The sequence below is a fragment of the Mobula birostris genome, chromosome 1, assembly GCF_030028105.1.
Source record: "Mobula birostris isolate sMobBir1 chromosome 1, sMobBir1.hap1, whole genome shotgun sequence".
Lineage (NCBI taxonomy): Eukaryota > Metazoa > Chordata > Chondrichthyes > Myliobatiformes > Myliobatidae > Mobula > Mobula birostris.
In genome coordinates this window covers 245786713-245805189 of record NC_092370.1, presented here as the reverse complement: position 1 = coordinate 245805189, position 18477 = coordinate 245786713, and the positions used below count along the sequence as shown (strand labels likewise).

Sequence of the window (18477 nt, the reverse complement as noted above, 5' to 3'; positions counted from 1 at the left end):
TGTATTGCACAGTAATACTGCGCAAAAAAAAATCATGACACATGTGAATGATGATACACCTTTGCATTCTTTCCTGGCCACCTCTGCTATGCAGCCTTCCCTGCCAGTATCCTCCTCCAACCCTGCTGGGCAAGCACCTCTGACGTGCCCCTGTAATTCCCTTTACTCCATTGTGATACTGATACATGAGAGTAATGCTTCTCCCTCTCAAATTTCAGTATGAATGCAATCATATTATGATCACTGCCTCCTAAGGGTTCTTTTACATTAAGCTCCCTAATAAGATCTGAGTTAATACACAACACTGAATGTAAGATAGCCTTTCCTCATTGGCCTCTTCAATCCGGTCTTCCCAGGAAACAGTAGGTTCCAGCAGGACCACTTGCTTCGTAGACTCCGATATTAACATCATGTCCTGGTGGAGCGGAGTGGCTGCGATGTTTTCTGGGAACTTGAGCGGCCTCCCTAGGTCGACTTGGAGCTGCCAGTCTCGTGCAGTGGCAAGAAGACGTCCTGAGGAGCTAGGCTGATGTCAAGCCTTCTCCCCCACTCTGTTGAAGGTGATGGATTGTTTGGGAGCGTGCTGATTTTTGCTGTCTTGAATCGCTGTGCTGATTGCGTCCGCCACAGACCTTAGGACTTGAACATGACGCCAGCGGTAAGGCCCTTCCCCCAATGCCTTCGGAGAGCAACTTAGGATATGCTCCAAGGTGCCCCTCTTCTTTATACCTTATACTTTATTGTCGCCGAACAATTGGTACTAGAACGTACAATCATCACAGCGATATTTGATTCTGCGCTTCTCGCTCCCTGGATTACAAATCAATAGTAAATATTAAAAATTTAAATTATAAAGCATAAATAGAAAATAGAAAAATGGAAAGTAAGGTAGTGCAAAAAAACTGAGAGGCAGGTCCGGATATTTGGAGGGTACGGCCCAGATCCGGGTCAGGATCTGTTCAGCATTCTTATCACAGTTGGAAAGAAGCTGTTCCCAAATCTGGCCGTATGAGTCTTCAAGCTCCTGAGCCTTCTCCTGGAGGGAAGAGGGACAAAAAGTGTGTTGGCTGGGTGGCTCGTATCCTTGATTATCCTGGCAGCACTGCTCTGACAACGTGCAGTGTAAAGTGAGTCCACGGACAGAAGATTGGTTTGTGTGATGTGCTGCACCGTGTTCACGATCTTCTGCAGCTTTTTTTGGAATTGGACAGGACAACTTCATACCAGGTTGTGATGCACCCTAGAAGAATGCTTTCTACGGTGCATCTATAAAAATTAGTGAGGGTTTTAGGGGACGGGCCAAATTTCTTTCGTTTTCTCAGGAAACTAGCGTTTTCTGGCACAGTTGGCATGCTGGAGTGTTTGCCATGCCCCACCTGTGCAGGTTGGCCAGGCTTGGGAGAACGTCATAGACTGATTGGATGAGAAACTTGATGTGCAATGGTTCGGCTCTCCAGAGCTCTGCCCAGGTGAACTTGTGAGGTTCCGCATGCTCCTGTCTAGTCCAGGCGCCTTGTTTGTACATGCCGGCCATCTTGCTGTATTGTTCTTCCTCCACTTCTGCTCGTATCTCCTTCTGAACCAGTTGACACTTCTCCTTTCCACGGGTTTTGTCATAGCGTGGTTTGGGAAACAGCCTGGTCCTGCCTGCCCACCGTCACAGTGCCCACCAAACTGTTGTGCCGCAGCCGTGCCTCCGCTCTGTCGACAGCTTCCTGTGCCTGCCACTTCCTGCCGGTCTTTACACGGATTCCTGCTGAAGCGACTTTAACATCAGCGGCGTCTCCGTACATCATAACCTCCCTGGCACGAGTGACTCTGAATTCCTCTGATAGGCCGCTGATAGGGAGCTGCAGCTTGGTGGAATGCCCATACAGGTCAATGCTGCTTAAGGTCCAGGGGAGCCCTAGCCACCTCCGGAGAGACTGACTGATGGTCTTCTCCAGAGCCTCCGCTGTTGACATTGGCACCTCGTAGACCAGAAGGGGCCAGAGTAGCATTGGCAGGCCTCCGTGTTGGTACATCCAGGCTTTGAATTTTCCTGGAAGCCCCGATTTCTCAATCACGCTGAGCCAGGTTATCAAGTTGCTCTTCGTTTGTTGAAGTGCGGCTGTGTCCTTCAGGGAACTGTCAAAGATCTTGCCCAGGCTCTTGACTGGTTTTTCTGTCACCATTGGAATCTGGATCCCTCCCAGGGTAAAGTGGAACCGGTCGGCCACTCTTCCCTCCTTCGGGACCACAGACCTGGACTTGGCTGGTTTAAAGGTCATCCTTGCCCATGAGATGAGCCGTTCCAGCCCTTGAAGGAGCCATCTGCACCCAGGGACGGACGTTACCATCACCGTCAGGTCATCCATGAATGCTCGTATGGGGAGCTGCCGAGTACCAGATCTAGACATGGGGCCTCCACATTCCACCTCCGCTGACTTGACAATCATGTTCATGGCCAGTGAGAAGAGTGATACCGAGATTGTGCAGCCAGTGATTATGCCCTTCTCCAGCCGATGTCAGGCGGATGTTAGAGACCCTGAGGAGACTCTCAACCTGAAGTTGCCGTAATAGTCCAGAATGAGGTTTCGGATCATCTCTGGAACATGGTCTCTTGTCAGTACTGTTTCAACGAACTTCTGTGGGATGGATCCATAAGCGTTGGTTAGGTCTAGCCAGAGTGCTGCAATGTCTCCTCTGTTCTCCCTTGCCTCCTGGATCAGCTGGGTCACCACTCCTGTGTGCTCTAGGCATCCAGGTACTCCTGGGACTCCCCCCTTCCATACTGAGGTGTCTGTGTGTCCATTCTTCAAGAGGAACTCAGTTAAACATTGGGCCACAATCTTGAAGAAGATCTTCCCTTCAACGCTGAGCAGTGAGATAATACGAAACTGCTCGATGTTGCTTGAATCTTCTTCTTTTGGTATCCAGATACTGTCCACATGCCTCCACTGAGCAGCGACCTTTCCTCTCCACCAGTTCACCTTTAAGATCTTCCAGAGTCACACAAGGAGCCTTGGGCCCTGCTTGTAGACTTTGTAAGGCACTCCGCTGGGACCAGGGGCGGAACTTGCTCTTGCTGCTTTGACTGCTTCTTTGACATCTTTCAGGGTGGGCTCAGAGATGTTGAATTGGGTCACCGGTTCTGGAGGTGTCACCAGTGCCTCACACAGGCTGAGGTTCTGCTCTTTCAAGATGTCATTAAAAGTGATACTGAGATGGTGGTTTATCTCCCCCACAGAACAAGTGAGGTGGCCACTTCACTTCTGTCCTAGTATCCTCTTGGTGAAGCCAAAGAGATTGGTAATGAAAGCACTGCGCTTTCGGGCCCTCTCCTTGCCCTTCCTTTGGTGCCACTCAGCCCACCTGAGTGTGATGAGCCTCCTCCTCATGATATCTGTGAGGTCTGACAAGGCAGATTTCTCCTTCTCCTTGGCCAGCTTAAATTGATGCTTCAGAGATTTGAGTTCTCATCTCTGCTGGCTGATCTTCAGTTCCCGCCGGTTTGGTCTCGCTGGATTACTTGTTTCATGCTTTTCCTTGACGCCAAACCGTTCTGAGCCTATGCTCGTTATGAGGGTGCACATAGTCTGGAGCTCCTGGTCAGCATTGCCCTTCGATATCGGCCCCAGAATCTTGTCTACATCCTCATCCAACTGGAGCCACTCCTTCTTGTTAGCGGCAGGTCACTTTGCCTGACGCTGTTCTGACTTTCTGCTTATTGAGGGAACTGGGAATAGTTCACAAGGCGCAGGATAGATATGTTCCACAGATGAAGAAGTTCTCAAATGGCAGGGGTAGGCAACCGTGGCTGACAACAGAAGTTAAGGATGGCATAAAAGCCAAGGAAAGAGCATACAGTATAATGTAGCAAAAATGAGTGGGAAGTTGGATGATTGGGAAGCTTTTAAAATCCAACAAAAAGCAGCTAAAAAATCAATCAGAAGATGAAATATGAGGGCAGACTAGTCAATAATATAAAGCAAGCTACCGGAAGTTTTTTTCAGTTATCTAAATAGTAAAAGAGAGGAGAGAGTTGATATTGGATCACTGGAAAATGATTCTGGTGATGTAATAATGGGGGACAAAGAAGTGACAGATGAATTTAATGGGTACTTTGCATTTGTCTTCACTGTGGAAGACACTAGCAGTGTGTTAAACATAGAAACATAGAAAATAGGTGCAGGAGTAGGCCATTCGGCCCTTTGAGCCTGCACCGCCATTTATTATGATCATGGCTGATCATCCAACTCAGAACCCTGCACCAGCCTTCCCTCCATACCCCCTGATCCCCGTAGCCACAAGGGTCATATCTAACTCCCTCTTAAATATAGCCAATGAACTGGCCTCAACTGTTTCTTGTGGCAGAGAATTCCACAGATTCACCACTCTCTGTGTGAAGAAGTTTTTCCTAATCTCAGTCCTAAAAGGCTTCCCCTCTATCCTCAAACTGTGACCCCTCGTTCTGGACTTCCCCAACATCGGGAACAATCTTCCTGCATCTAGCCTGTCCGATCCCTTTAGGATCTTATACGTTTCAATCAGATCCCCCCTCAATCTTCTAAATTCCAACAAGTACAAGCCCAGTTCATCCAGTCTTTCTTCATATGAAAGTCCTGCCATCCCAGGAATCAATCTGGTGAACCTTCTCTGTACTCCCTCTATGGCAAGGATGTCTTTCCTCAGATTAGGGGACCAAAACTGCACACAATACTCCAGGTGTGGTCTCACTAAGGCCTTGTACAACTGCAGTAGTACCTCCCTGCTCCTGTACTCAAATCCTCTCGCTATAAATGCCAGCATACCATTCGCCTTTTTCGCCGCCTGCTGTACCTGCATGCCCACTTTCAATGACTGGTGTATAATGACACCCAGGTCTCGTTGCACCTCCCCTTTTCCTAATCGGCCACCATTCAGATAATAATCTGTTTTCCTATTTTTGCCACCAAAGTGGATAACTTCACATTTATCCACATTAAATTGCAACTGCCATGAATTTGCCCACTCACTCAACCTATCCAAGTCACCCTGCATCCTCTTAGCATCCTCCTCACAGCTAACACTGCTACCCAGCTTCGTGTCATCCGCAAACTTGGAGATGCTGCATTTAATTCCCTCGTCCAAGTCATTAATATATATTGTAAACAACTGGGGTCCCAACACTGAGCCTTGCGGTACCCCACTAGTCACCGCCTGCCATTCTGAAAAGGTCCCGTTTATTCCCACTCTTTGCTTCCTATCTGCTAACCAACTCTCCACCCACACCAATACCTTACCCCCAATACCGTGTGCTTTAAGTTTGCACACTAATCTCCTGTGTGGGACCTTGTCAAAAGCCTTCTGAAAATCCAAATATACCACATCCACTGGTTCTCCCCTATCCACTCTACTAGTTACATCCTCAAAAAATTCTATGAGATTCGTCAGACATGATTTTCCTTTCACAAATCCATGCTGACTTTGTCCGATCATTTCACCGTTTTCCAAATGTGCTGTTATCACATCCTTGATAACTGACTCCAGCAGTTTCCCCACCACCGACGTTAGGCTAACCGGTCTATAATTCCCCGGTTTCTCTGTCCCTCCTTTTTTAAAAAGTGGAGTTACATTAGCCACCCTCCAATCCTCAGGAACTAGTCCAGAATCTAACGAGTTTTGAAAAATTATCACTAATGCATCCACTATTTCTTGGGCTACTTCCTTAAGCACCCTGGGATGCAGACCATCTGGCCCTAGGGATTTATCTGCCTTCAATTCCTTCAATTTACCTAACACCACTTCCCTACTAACATGTATTTCGCTCAGTTCCTCCATCTCACTGGACCCTCTGTCCCCTACTATTTCTGGAAGATTATTTATGTCCTCCTTAGTGAAGACAGAACCAAAGTAATTATTCAATTGGTCTGCCATGTCCTTGCTCCCCATAATCAATTCACCTGTTTCTGTCTGCAGGGGACCTACATTTGTCTTTACCAGTCTTTTCCTTTTTACATATCTATAAAAGCTTTTACAGTCCGTTTTTATGTTGCCTGCCAGTTTTCTCTCATAATCTTTTTTCCCCTTCCTAATTAAGCCCTTTGTCCTCCTCTGTTGAACTCTGAATTTCTCCCAGTCCTCAGGTGAGCCACTTTCTCTGGCTAATTTGTATGCTTCTTCTTTGGAATTGATACTATCCCTAATTTCTCTTGTCAGCCACGGGTGCACTACCTTCCTTGATTTATTCTTTTGCCAAACTGTTCCATGACTGTCAGGGAGAATCAGTGAGTGTTATTGCTATCACAAAGGAATAAGTGCCAGGCAAACTCAGCTGTCTTCAGGTAGATAAGTCATGTGGACCAGATGGACTACGTCCCAGAGTCCAAAGAGAGATTGCTGAAGAGATAACAGATGGATTGGTCATGATCTTTCAAGAATACTTGATTCTGGCATGATCCCAGTCCCAGAGGAGTGGAAGATTGCTAGTGTCACTTGTGTCAAGTCAAGTCAAGTCACTTTTTATTGTCATTTCAACCATAACTGCTGGTACAGTACACAGTAAAAATGAGACAACGTTTTTCAGGACCGTGGTGCTACATGAACAATACAAAAACTACACTGAACTATGTAAAACAACACAAACCTACACTAAACTACAGACCTACCCAGGACTGCATAAAGTGCACAAAACAGTGCAGGCATTACAATAAGTAATAAACAAGACAATAGGCACAGTAGAGGGCAGTAGGTTGGTGTCAGTCAAGGCTCTGGGTATTGAGGAGTCTGATTGCTTGGGGGAAGAAACTGTTACATAGTCAGGTCGTGAGAGCCCGAATACTTTGGTGCCTTTTGCCAGATGGCAGGAGGGAGAAGTGTTTGTATGAGGGGTGCGTAGGGTCCTTCATAATGCTGTTTGCTTTACAGATGCAGCGCGTGGTGTAGATGTCTGTAATGGCGGGAAGAGAGACCCTGATGATCTTCTCAGCTGACCTCACTATCCGCTGCAGGGTCTTGCGATCCGAGATGGTGCAATTTCCGAACCAGGCAGTGATGCAGCTGCTCAGGATGCTCTCAATACAACCTCTGTAGAATGTGGTGAGGATGGGGGGAGGGAGGTGGACTGTTCTCAGCCTTCGCAGAAAGTAGAGACGCTGCTGGGCTTTCTTTACTATGGAGCTGGTGTTGAGGGACGAGGTGACGTAACCAGCATCGCGGACCAAGAAGAGATAGTGAATGTCAGTTACCTGGATTTTCAGAATGCATTGACGGTGTCACACATGAGGGTACTTGACTAGGTAAAATCTTATGGAATTACAGGAAAGGCAATGGCATGGATTGCGGAACAGCTAACAGGCAGGAGGTAGCAAGTGGGAATAAAGAGGAACTTTTCTGGCTGGCTGCTGGTGACTAGTGGTGTTCCACTGAGGTCTCTATTGAGACTGCTACTTTTCACATTGTTTGCAGTGATCTGAATAATGGAATTAATAGTTTTGTGGCAAAGTTTGTGGATTATACAAAGATAAGTGGAGGGGTAGGTAGTGCTGAGGAAACAATGTGATTGCAGCAGGACTTAGACAATTTGGAAGAATGGACAGAAAAGTGTCAGATGGAATACAGTGTTGGGAAATGTATGATAATGCATTTTGGTAAAAGGAACAATAGTGAGGACTATTATTTAAATGGGGAGAATATTCAAACATTAGAGGTGCTTAGGAGTCCTCGTGCAAGACTCCCAAAAGTTTAGTTTACAGATTGAGTCTGTGGTAAAGAAGGCAAATGTAATGTTGCCATTTATTTCAAAGGGAATCTTAACATAAAAGCAAGGAGATAATGCTGAGCTTTTAGGCCACTGGAGCTGTCAACAGTTTTGTGCCCTATATCTCAGAAAGGATGTGATGTAATTGGGGAGAGTCCAGAGAAGGTTAACTAAGATGATTCCAGGAATGAAGGGGTTAATATATGAGGAGCGTTTAGCAGCTTTGTGCCTGTACTCACTGGAATTTAGAAGAATGTGGGGTGACCTCATTGAAAACTACCGAATGTTGAAAGAACTAGTTAGGGTGGATGAGGAGACGATGTTTCCTATGGTGGGGGTATCCAGAACTAAAGGGCACAGCCGCAGAATTGAGGGGTGACCCTTTAGAACAGAGGTTAGGAGGAATTTTTTTAGCAAGTGAGTATTAAATCTGCGGAATGCTCTGCTGTGTTGGATGCCAGTTCCTTGCATATATCTAAGGCGGTATTTGATAATATCCTTATCGGTCGGGGCATCATAGGATATGGCGAGAGGCAGGTCTATGGGGTTGATTGGGATCCAGAATCAGCCATGTTAGAATGGCGGACCAGACTTGATTGGCTGAATGTCCTAATTCTGCTCCTATGCCTTATGATCTTACGAGTCCACTCCGCCATTTCATCATGGCAGATCCATTTTTCCTCTCTGCCCCAATCTCCTGCTTTCTCCCCATATCCCTTCATGCCCTGACCAATCAAGGATTATTAACCTCTGTCGTTAATATACATACAGACTTGTCCTCCACTACTACCTATGGCAGCAACCTCCACTGACTCTCCACTCTCTGGCTAAAGAAATTCCTCCTCATTTCCACTCTATCAGGACACTCCCTCATTCTGAGGCTGTGTCCTCTGGTCTTAGACTTTCCCACTATAGAATACATCAACTCTAACAAGGGCTTTCAATGAGATTGCCCCACATTCTTCTGCATTCCAGTGAGTAGAGGCCTCGAGGCATCAAATATTTTTCATATGATAAGCTTTTCAAACCTGAGTTCTTTTTTGTGACATGACCATACACTTCTCAACACTGTATTGCATCTGCCACTTGTTTGTCCATTCTTCTAATCTGTCTAGGTCCTTCTGTAGCCTCTTGACTTCCTCAAAGTTACCTGCCCCTTCACCCATCTTCATATCATCTGAAAATTTTGCAACAAAGCCATCAATTCCATTATCCAAATCATGAACATATAACATAAATAGAATCGTTTCCAACACAGACGTTTTATGGGACACCGCTAGTCACCGGCAGACAGTCAGAAAAAGGTCCCTTTATTCCCATTCTTTGCCTCCTGTCAATCAGCTACTACTTTATCCATGCTAAAATTTTCCTTGTAATACCATCGGCCCACAGCTTGTTAAGTGGTCTCATGTGTGGCAACTTGTCAAAGGCCTTCTGAAAATCCAAAGACACAACAGCAACCGATCCTCTTTTGTCTACCCTGCTTGTTATTTCTTCAAAGAGTTCCAACAGATTTGTTGGGCAAGACTTTCCCTTGAGGAAACCATATTGACTATGGCCTATTTTAGCATGTGCCTCCAAATACCCCGAAACCACATCCTTAACAAGTCAGCTGCAACATCTTCCTAATCTCTGAGGTCAAGCTATCTGACATATAGTTTCCTTTCACTTGAAGAGTGGAGTGACGTTTGCAATTTTCCAATCTTCTGGAACCTTTCCAGAATCCATTGATTCTTGAAAGATCATTACTAATGCCTCCACAATCTCTTCAGCCATCTCTTTCAGAAACCTTGGGTGTACACCATTGGGTCCAGGTGACCTTCAGTCCTTTCAGTTTCCCAAGAACCTTTTCACTAGTAATGGTAACTTCACACACTTCATGACCCCGATATCTGGAACTTTCACCATAACTGCTAGAGTCTTCCACAGTAAAGACTGATGCAAAATACTTGTTCAATTCATCCACTATTTCCTCCATTATGACCTCTCCAGCATTGATTTTCAGTGGTCCGATATCCAATCTCATCTCTCTTTGACACTTCATGTGCCCTTCTTAATATTATTGGCTTGCTTACTTCCGTATGGCAGCATCCATCATTAGGGACCCTCAGCATCTGGATATGCCTGTTCCTTACTAATATTTTGGGAGGAAGTACTGGAGCCTGAAGACCCACAGTTATTATTTTGGGAACAGTTTCTTCCCCTACACTATCAGATCGCTGAGTGGTCCATGAACACTGCCTCATAGAGTCATAGAAAAGTACAGCACAGGAACAGGTCCTTCAGCCCAACTAGTTCATGCTGAACTATTTTAACTGCCTAGCCCATTAACCTGCCCTCCATACCTCTACCATCTATGTACCTAGCCAAACTTCTCTTAAACTTTGAAATTGAGCTTGCATTCACCACTTGCACTGGCAGTAAGTTCCACACTCTCACAACCCTCTGAATGAAGAAGTTTCCTCTCATGCTCCCTTTAAGCTTTTCACCTTTCACCCTTAACACATGACCTCTGGTTATAGTCCCACTCAACTTTGCTGGAAAAAGTCTGCTCGCATTTACCCTGTATTTACCCCTTATAATTTTGCATATCTCTGTAAAATCTTCTCTCAATCTTTTATGTTCCAAGAAATAAAGTCCTAATCTACTTAAACTTTTCTTATAACTCAGGTACTCCAGTCCCGGCAAGACACGTGTAATTTTTTTTGTACTCTTTCAACCTTACTTGCATCTTTCCTGTAGTAAAACTGCACATTATACTCTGAATTAGGCCTCACCAATGTCTCATACAACTTCAACGTAACATCCCATCTCCTGTACTTAGCACTTCGATTCATGAAGGCCAATGTGCCAAAAGCTTTCTTTACGACCCCATCTACCTGTGCCACCACTTTCAATGAATTATGGACCTGTATTCCCAGATCCCTTTGTTCTACCACACACCTCAGTAAAAGTAATTTTTGTTTAACGTCTTGCACTGTTCTGCTGCGGCAAACAACAAAAAAAATTCATGACATATGTCAGTGATAATAATTCTGATTCTCATTGTTCAAAACTCTAGAGAAGTAGCCTGCCTGACCTCTTCACATATGGAAAATCTGCTCCTGCTGAAAGTAATCGATTTAATCTTTGTTCAGTTCTCTTTTTAGCAAGCAGATTTGTTTTGTTTTTAGGTAAGGGAGCAAAACAATGTACAATACTTCAAATGTGGTTTTGTGTTGCATGCTGACTTTCAGTGACTTACGTACAAGAACCCTATGTCTCCGAAAATTATGTAATCAATATTATGTAATTTCTCATCTTTAAAAAAATAATCTGTTTCTCTGTTGTGTGCACCAAAGAAAATAATGTCACAATTTCCACTGTCATGTTCTTGCCCACTCAGATTGTCCACATGTGATTGAACGCAATTTGTTCTGCTTACTCTTCAGAATTCTACCTAATTTAGAATCATCAGCAAATCTTGAAATATGACATTGTGATATATGATTGGCCAGGGCATAAGGGATATGGGGAGAAGGCAAGAGATTGGGGCTGAGAAGGAAAATGGATCAGCCATGATGAAATCATGGAGCTGACTCAATGGGCCAAATGGCCTAATTCTGCTTCTATTTCCTATAAACTTATTGTTTCTTCAACAAGTACCCCAATTGTCACAGACTGCCAACCTGAGAAAGATATCCAATTAATCCCACTCTTTGTTTCTTTCTGTATGATGACCAATTCCCAACCCATCCACAATTCTGTGTGCTGTAAACTTGTTGACCAACATCTTATATGGGATCTTATCAAAAGCCTTCTAAAAATCTAAAAGCACCACATCCTTAAGTTTTTCTCCTGTTCTATTCTCTTACCAAATCAAAAAAATCTTTCAGCAGATCTATCAAGCATGTTTAATGAGTCTCCCATTAACTTGAGAAATCTTATCTGACCTGCAGAGGAATTTGCAGTGGGAGGAAAAGATCCAGTTGTCATAGTGCATGTGGGTATCAACAACACAGGTAGAACAAGGAAAGAGGTTCTGCTGAGGGAATTTGAGCAGCTAGGGACTAAACTAAAAAGCAGAACCAAAAAGATGGTAATCTCTGTATTACTACCTGAAATAGAGAGTTAAATGCGTGGCTCAAGGATTGGTGTAGGAGAAGTGGGTTTGAATTCATGGGAAACTGGCACCAGTGTTGGGGAAGGAGGGAGCTGCTCCACTGGGACAGGCTCCACCTGAACTGTGATGATACCTGGTTCCTGGCGGATCGCATAACTAGGGTTGTGGTTAGGGCTTTAAACTAAATAACAGAGGGGTAGGTTCAACAGATTGAAGAAGTATGGATAAAGTAAAAGAGGAAAGTGTGGATAAAGAAAAAGTAAAGGCAAAAGTTAAAAAAAAAGTAAAGAAAGGTTGGAGTACAGAAAATTCAAGTGGATAAGAAACAATGATTACTAGATTTTAAAGGCACAATGAGTTTAAGGGCACTTTATCTGAATGCTGGTAGTATTCAAAACAAGGTCAGTACAAGGGGTCTGATTTAGTGACCATTACAGAAATGTGGTTGCAGGGTGGAGAGGATTGGGTATTAAATATTCAATAATATCATGTAATAGAGAAAGATAGGCAGGAAGGTAAGGGAGGTGAGGTAGAGCTCTTAGTTAAGGATAAAGACCAAGGTGACAGTTGGGCCATATTAGAAGCTGGATTGGATTCGGAAGAGTAGACCTGGGTGCAGACTAAGCTGCTGCGTGCTTCTCAGAGTTGATGTCTTTAAGTTGGTGTCAAAGGTGGCTTGCAGAGAAACAATGAGTGACCGTCGTGGATGGTTCTTTTGCGATTGCAAGACCCTATTGGGCACTGATAGCTGCAGGCCTGCTTCCCTTTTTTGGTGATGAACCAGGCAGCAAGGCAGCAGTGTGCCTCAGTTGTAGCTAGGACTGGGCCTCAGTCCTCGGACTTGTGTTGCAGCATAATGTCTGGGTTTGGTTGGCATGTCCCCTCCTGTGGTGCTGCCCTCTATTGGTGGATCAGTTGAATTACAAGCTGGACTGCTGTGAACGATCAATTTGCAGGACTTGTTGCTCAGGGACTTGGACTTAAAGTTTATTTTTACATGGCTATGTTCTTTTTTTCTTTATTGTTATTTTGGATGCGCGTGTAAGTTTTGCATCTTTGTCCGAGAGGAACACTATCTCATTCAGCTGTATCCATGTATGGTTTGAATAGCAATTAAAGTTGATTTTATTTCATTTGATCTTGAGTTACTGTCCCTTTTCTGACAGCTTGAACCAGTCCGGTCATTTTTCTCTGACACCTTGCATTAATAAGTCATTTTTACCCACAGAACTGCCGCTCACTGGATGCTTTTTCGGTTGTCATACCATTCTCTGTAAACTCTAAAGACTGTTGTGCATGAAAATCCCAGCAGATCAGCAGCTTCTGAGATACTCAAACCACCCTATCTGGCACCAGGAATCATTCCACAGTCAAAGTTACTTAGATTACATTTCTTCCCTATTTTGATGTTTAATTTGAGTAACAACGAAGTATACAAATTGAAGAATTTCAGACTTGTATACTTTGATAATAAATGAGCCTTTGAACCTTGCACAACTGCACCTCCTGACTATGTCTGCATGCTGTTATACATTGAGTTTCTCCCACATGATTGGCTGATCAGATATTTACAAAGTACATTAAATGTGTACAGGTGAACATACTGAATGCGAGACCTTTGACTGACACGTCAGAAAGGGAATGGAAATAAAAGGGTTGTTTTCTCCTTCTGGTAACCCCCCCCCCCCCACCCCACTACCCCTCTATTCTTCTTTAGCCAGAGAGTGGTGAATCTGCTGTATTCGTTGCCACAGGTGGTTGTGGAGGCCAAGTCTTTACGTATATTTAAGGCAAAGGTTGATAGATTCCTGGGCATGAAGGGATACAAGGAGAAGGCAGGAGATTGTTTTTGAGAGGGAAAATGGATCAGCCATGATGAAATGGTGGAGCAGACTCGATGGACCAAAAGGCCTAATTCTGCTCCTGTATCTTACAGTCTCACCTCTTCTCACCAGCCCCTTTATCTTCCCAACCTGGCTTCAACTATCACTTTCTAGTTATCCTCCTTCCCCTCCCCACATCTTCTTATTCTGGCATCTTCCCACTTCTTCCCAGCTGTGAGGAAGCCTCTCAGCCCAAAATGTCAGAAGTCCATTTATTTCCATGGATGCTGCCTGGCCTGTTGAATTCCTCCAGCATTTTGTATGAGTTACAGTATTGACTTCATAATTATGCAACCTCAGAATAAAAACTAAACAACAGAAGTAAAAAAGTTAATACTTTATCTTTCCTTAATTATAAAATGGATTATTTTAAAAAAAGCATTGTTTGGTTCTTGACTGTTTAGAAACTGTCTAGACAGAACATCTGTATTTTAGTTAGAGTGCAACCAAGTTCTCAACCACTCAGCTGTCATGGTTTCTGGAAAAAAAATCCCAGGTTGTAAAATAACAGCTGCAGCCATTTGTCAACTAAAGTAACTCCTGTTACAGCTTACAGTTCATGAAAGGAATGCTTGCCAACTGTCAGTCCCATCAAGTCTCTTGATGGCTGGCAGCAACATTTTCCGGTAATTAGTCTTTAATTAAAAAAAAGCCCAGATGTATAAAGCAGATATTTTATTTGACAATTTAGGCTTCCTTCAAACACAATTTATAGGTGATGAATCTCACAATTTCCTGAATTACGTTCAGCAAGTCAGTGTGTTATCTGCTCAGAGGTTGGATGGGCCACAGTGTGACTTGCCCTCTGACTCTGAAATATCTTTCCATCATTTTCACCCACAAATCATAGACGGAATACTCTTAACTAACCTGCATGAGTGCAGATCGAACAGATAACATGATTATAATCTCAGAGATTCTGCAATTGCGAAACATTTGAGTCAACGCACACAAAATACTGGAGAAATTCACTGGGTCAGGAAGCATAGAACCATAGAACACTTCAACACAGAAAACAGGCCATTCGGCCCTTCTAGTCTGTGCCGAAACATTATTCCACTAGTCCTGTTGACCTGCATCCAGTACATAACCCTCCAGACCTCTCCTTTCCATGTTCTTATCCAATTTATTTTTAAAACTTGAGTGAGCCCGCATTCACCATGTCAGATGGCCCCTTGTTCCACACTGCCATCACTCTCTGAGTGAAGAAATTCCCCCTAATGTTCCCTCTAAACCTCTCCTCTTTCACCCTAAAGCCATGTCCTCTCGTATTTATCTCTCCTATCTAAGTGGAAAGAGCCCATTCACATTTACTCTGTCTATACCCCTCACAATTTTGTAAACCTCTATCAAATCTCCCCTCATTCTTCTATGCTCCAAGGAATAAAGTTCTAACCTGTTCAATCTTTCCCTGTAACTTAACTCCTAGTAAATCTCTGCACTCTTTCAATCTTACTGATATCCTTCCTATAGTTAGGTGACCAGAACTGTACACAATACTCCAAATTTGGCCTCACCAATGTCTTATACAACCTCCCCATAACATCCCAACTCCTATACTCAATACTTTGATTTATGAAAGCCAGGATGCCAAAAGCCTTCTTTACAACCCTGTCTACCTGTGACGCCACTTTCAGGGAATTATGTATCTGAACTGCCAGATCTCTTTGCTCCTCTGCACTCCTCACTGCCCTACCATCTACTGTGTATGTCCTACCTTGATTTGTCCTTCCCAAATGCAGCACCTCACCCTTGTCTGTAAAAAATTCCATCTGCCATTTTCTGGCCCATTTTTCCAGTTGGTCCAGATCCCTCTGCAAGCTTTGAAAGCCTTCTTTGCTGTCCACAATGCCTCCAATCTTAGTGTCATCAGCAAACTTGCTGATACAATTTACCACATTATTATATAGATCATTGATATAGCCAACAAAAAACGGGCCCAGCACTAGAGGCACACCACTAGTCACAGCCCTCTAGTCTGATAAGCAATTATCCACTACCACTCTCTGTCTTCTCCCACACAGCCAATTTCTAATCCAATTTAGATCCTAGAGGCACACCACTAGTCACAGCCCTCTAGTCTGATAAGCAATTATCCACTACCACTCTCTGTCTTCTCCCACACAGCCAATTTCTAATCCAATTTACAATCTCTCCATGGATACCTAGTGTTTGAACCTTCTGAACTAACCTTCCATGTGGTACCTTGTCAAAGGACTTACTAAAGTCCATGTAGAGAACATCCACAGCCTTTCCTTTGGCTACTTTCTTGGTAACCTCCTCGAAAAACTCTACAAGATTCGTTAAGCATGATCTATCACACACAAAGCCATGCTAACTATCCTTAATCAGCCCTTGGCTGTCCAAGTACTTGTATACCCGACCTCTCAGAACACCTTCCAATAATTTACCTACTACTGATGTCAGGCTTACTGGCCTGTAATTACCTGGTTTACTTTTGGAGCCTCTTTTAAACAACGGAACAGCATGAGGTACCCTCCAATCCTTCGGCACCATACCCGTGGCCAAGGACATTTTAAATATTTCTGTCAGAGCCCCTGCAATTTCTACACTAGTCTCTCTCAAGGTCCGAGGAAATATCATGTTAGGCCCAGGGAATTTATCTACCTTTACTTGCTGTAAGACAGCAAGCACCTCCTCCTCTTGCATCTCTATATGTTCCATGACACTACTGCTTGTTTCTCTTCCTTCCATATACGCTATGCCAGTTTCCTGAGTAAATGCTGATGCAAAAAAATTGTTTAAGATCTCCCCCATCTCGTGAGGCTCCACACATAGACGACTACTTTGATCTGCTAGGGCAGTGGTCCCCAACCACCGGGCCGCGGACCGGTACCGGGACACAAAGCATGTGCTACCGGGCCGCGAGGAAACAATATGATTTGGTCATATGAAACGATATGAGTCAGCTGCACCTTTCCTCATTCCCTGGCATGCACTGTTGAACTTAAACACCACCACCCCCACCCCGTACCCCGCCCCCCCCATCAGCTGGTCCGCAAGGATATTGTCAATATTAAACCTGTCTGCGGTGCAAAAAAGGTTGGAGACACTTGTTCTAGGGGACCAATTTTGTCCCTTACTATCCTTTTACTCTTAATATACTTGTAGAAACCCTTCGAGTTTACTTTCACATTATCTGCCAAAGTAACCTCATGTCTTCATTTTGCCTTCCTGATTTCCTTCTTTAGTATTTTCTTACATTTTCTATACTCTTCCAGTACGTCATTTGTTCCTTGTTGCCTATACCTGCTATACACCTCTCTCTTTTTCTTAACCAGATCACCAATATCCCTTGAAAACCAAGGTTCCCTATGCCTATTAACTTTGCCTTTAATCCTGGCTGGAACATGCAAACTCTGCACTCTCAAAATTTCGCCTTTGAATGCCTTCCACATACTTAACACATCCTTGCCAGAAAACAACTTATCCCAATCCACTCTTCTCAGATCCTTCACAAGCACGAGGAAATCTGCAGTTGCTGGAATTTCAAGCAACACACATAAAAGTTGCTGGTGAACGCAGCAGGCCAGGCAGCATCTTTAGGAAGCGGTACAGTTGACGCTTCACGAAGGGTCTCGGCCTGAAACATCGACTGTACCTCTTCCTAGAGATGCTGCCTGGCCTGCTGCGTTCACCAGCAACTTCTTTGTGTGTTGCTTCTTAGATCCTTTCTCACTTCCTCAAAATGAGCCCTTCTCCAATTTAGAACCTTAACTCGAGGACCAGACCTATCCTTATCCACAATTAACTTGAAGCTAATGACATTATGGTCACTGAAACCAAAATGTTCGCCTATACATACTTCTGTCACCTATGGCAGAAGTGATCTGCATCTATAGCAGGGAATAAACTAAGGATGTTTCGGGCGAAGACCCTCCATCAGGATCAAAAAGGAGGGGGGCAGAAGGCAAGGGCAGTACCCTCTCACCCTTTTGCTTTTCACCTCACCATCATCTACCCCTTCTTTTTCCCTTTCTTCCATGGTTCACTGTCCTCACCTGTTAGGTTTCTTCTTCTTCAGCCCTTTATCTCTTCTACCAACCACCTCCCAGTTTCTTCCTTCAAGCCCACCTCCTCCATCCACCCACCTTCCCCTACACCTGGTCTCACTGCCAGCTTGTACTCCTTCCCCTCCAACCACCTTCATAATCTGCCTTCTACACCACCACCCCCCCACTTCCTTTCCAGTCCAGAAGGGTCTTAGGCCAAAACATTTATTGTTTACTCCCTTCCATATTGCTGAGTTGCTGAGTTCCTCCACCATTTTGTGTGTGTTGCAGTTGTGATTGGTACCTAATCCTCCTTTGCAAAGATTTACTCCTTCCACCATGGGGGTGCTCTAGACATACCACAGTTTGCTCGTAGAATTCACTGCATCAAGCTTGCAAAGGCTTCCTGGTCTGAACTATGCAAGCCTGAAGACAAGATGAACAAGGGTGCTTGTAAGCACAATGCAAACTCTGCACCATCCTGACCTGGAAATATGTCACCATCTAAATATCGTAGTTTCTCACCAAACGATATTCAAGAGAGCCATTATCTTTCTCAGGCAATACTCATTGTCCATGCAGTGATAGTTACCTCACTAGAATGTATTTTTAATTTAAAAAAAGCTCATCTTGATAACCTTGTTCCCTAGAGCATAAGAGATTGAGAGGAGATTTGACAGAGGCATAGAAAATTAAGAGCGGGAGAGACCAGGTAAGTGCAAGCAGTCTTTTTCCACTGAGGTTAGGTGGGACTACAAC

General features: G+C 44.2%; 1 pseudogene; it reads right to left on the bottom strand.

Moving 5' to 3' along the window:
- Positions 1 to 262: 262 nt before the first annotated feature.
- Positions 263 to 3575, bottom strand: LOC140194078 (uncharacterized; annotated as a pseudogene).
- Positions 3576 to 18477: the final 14902 nt, after the last annotated feature.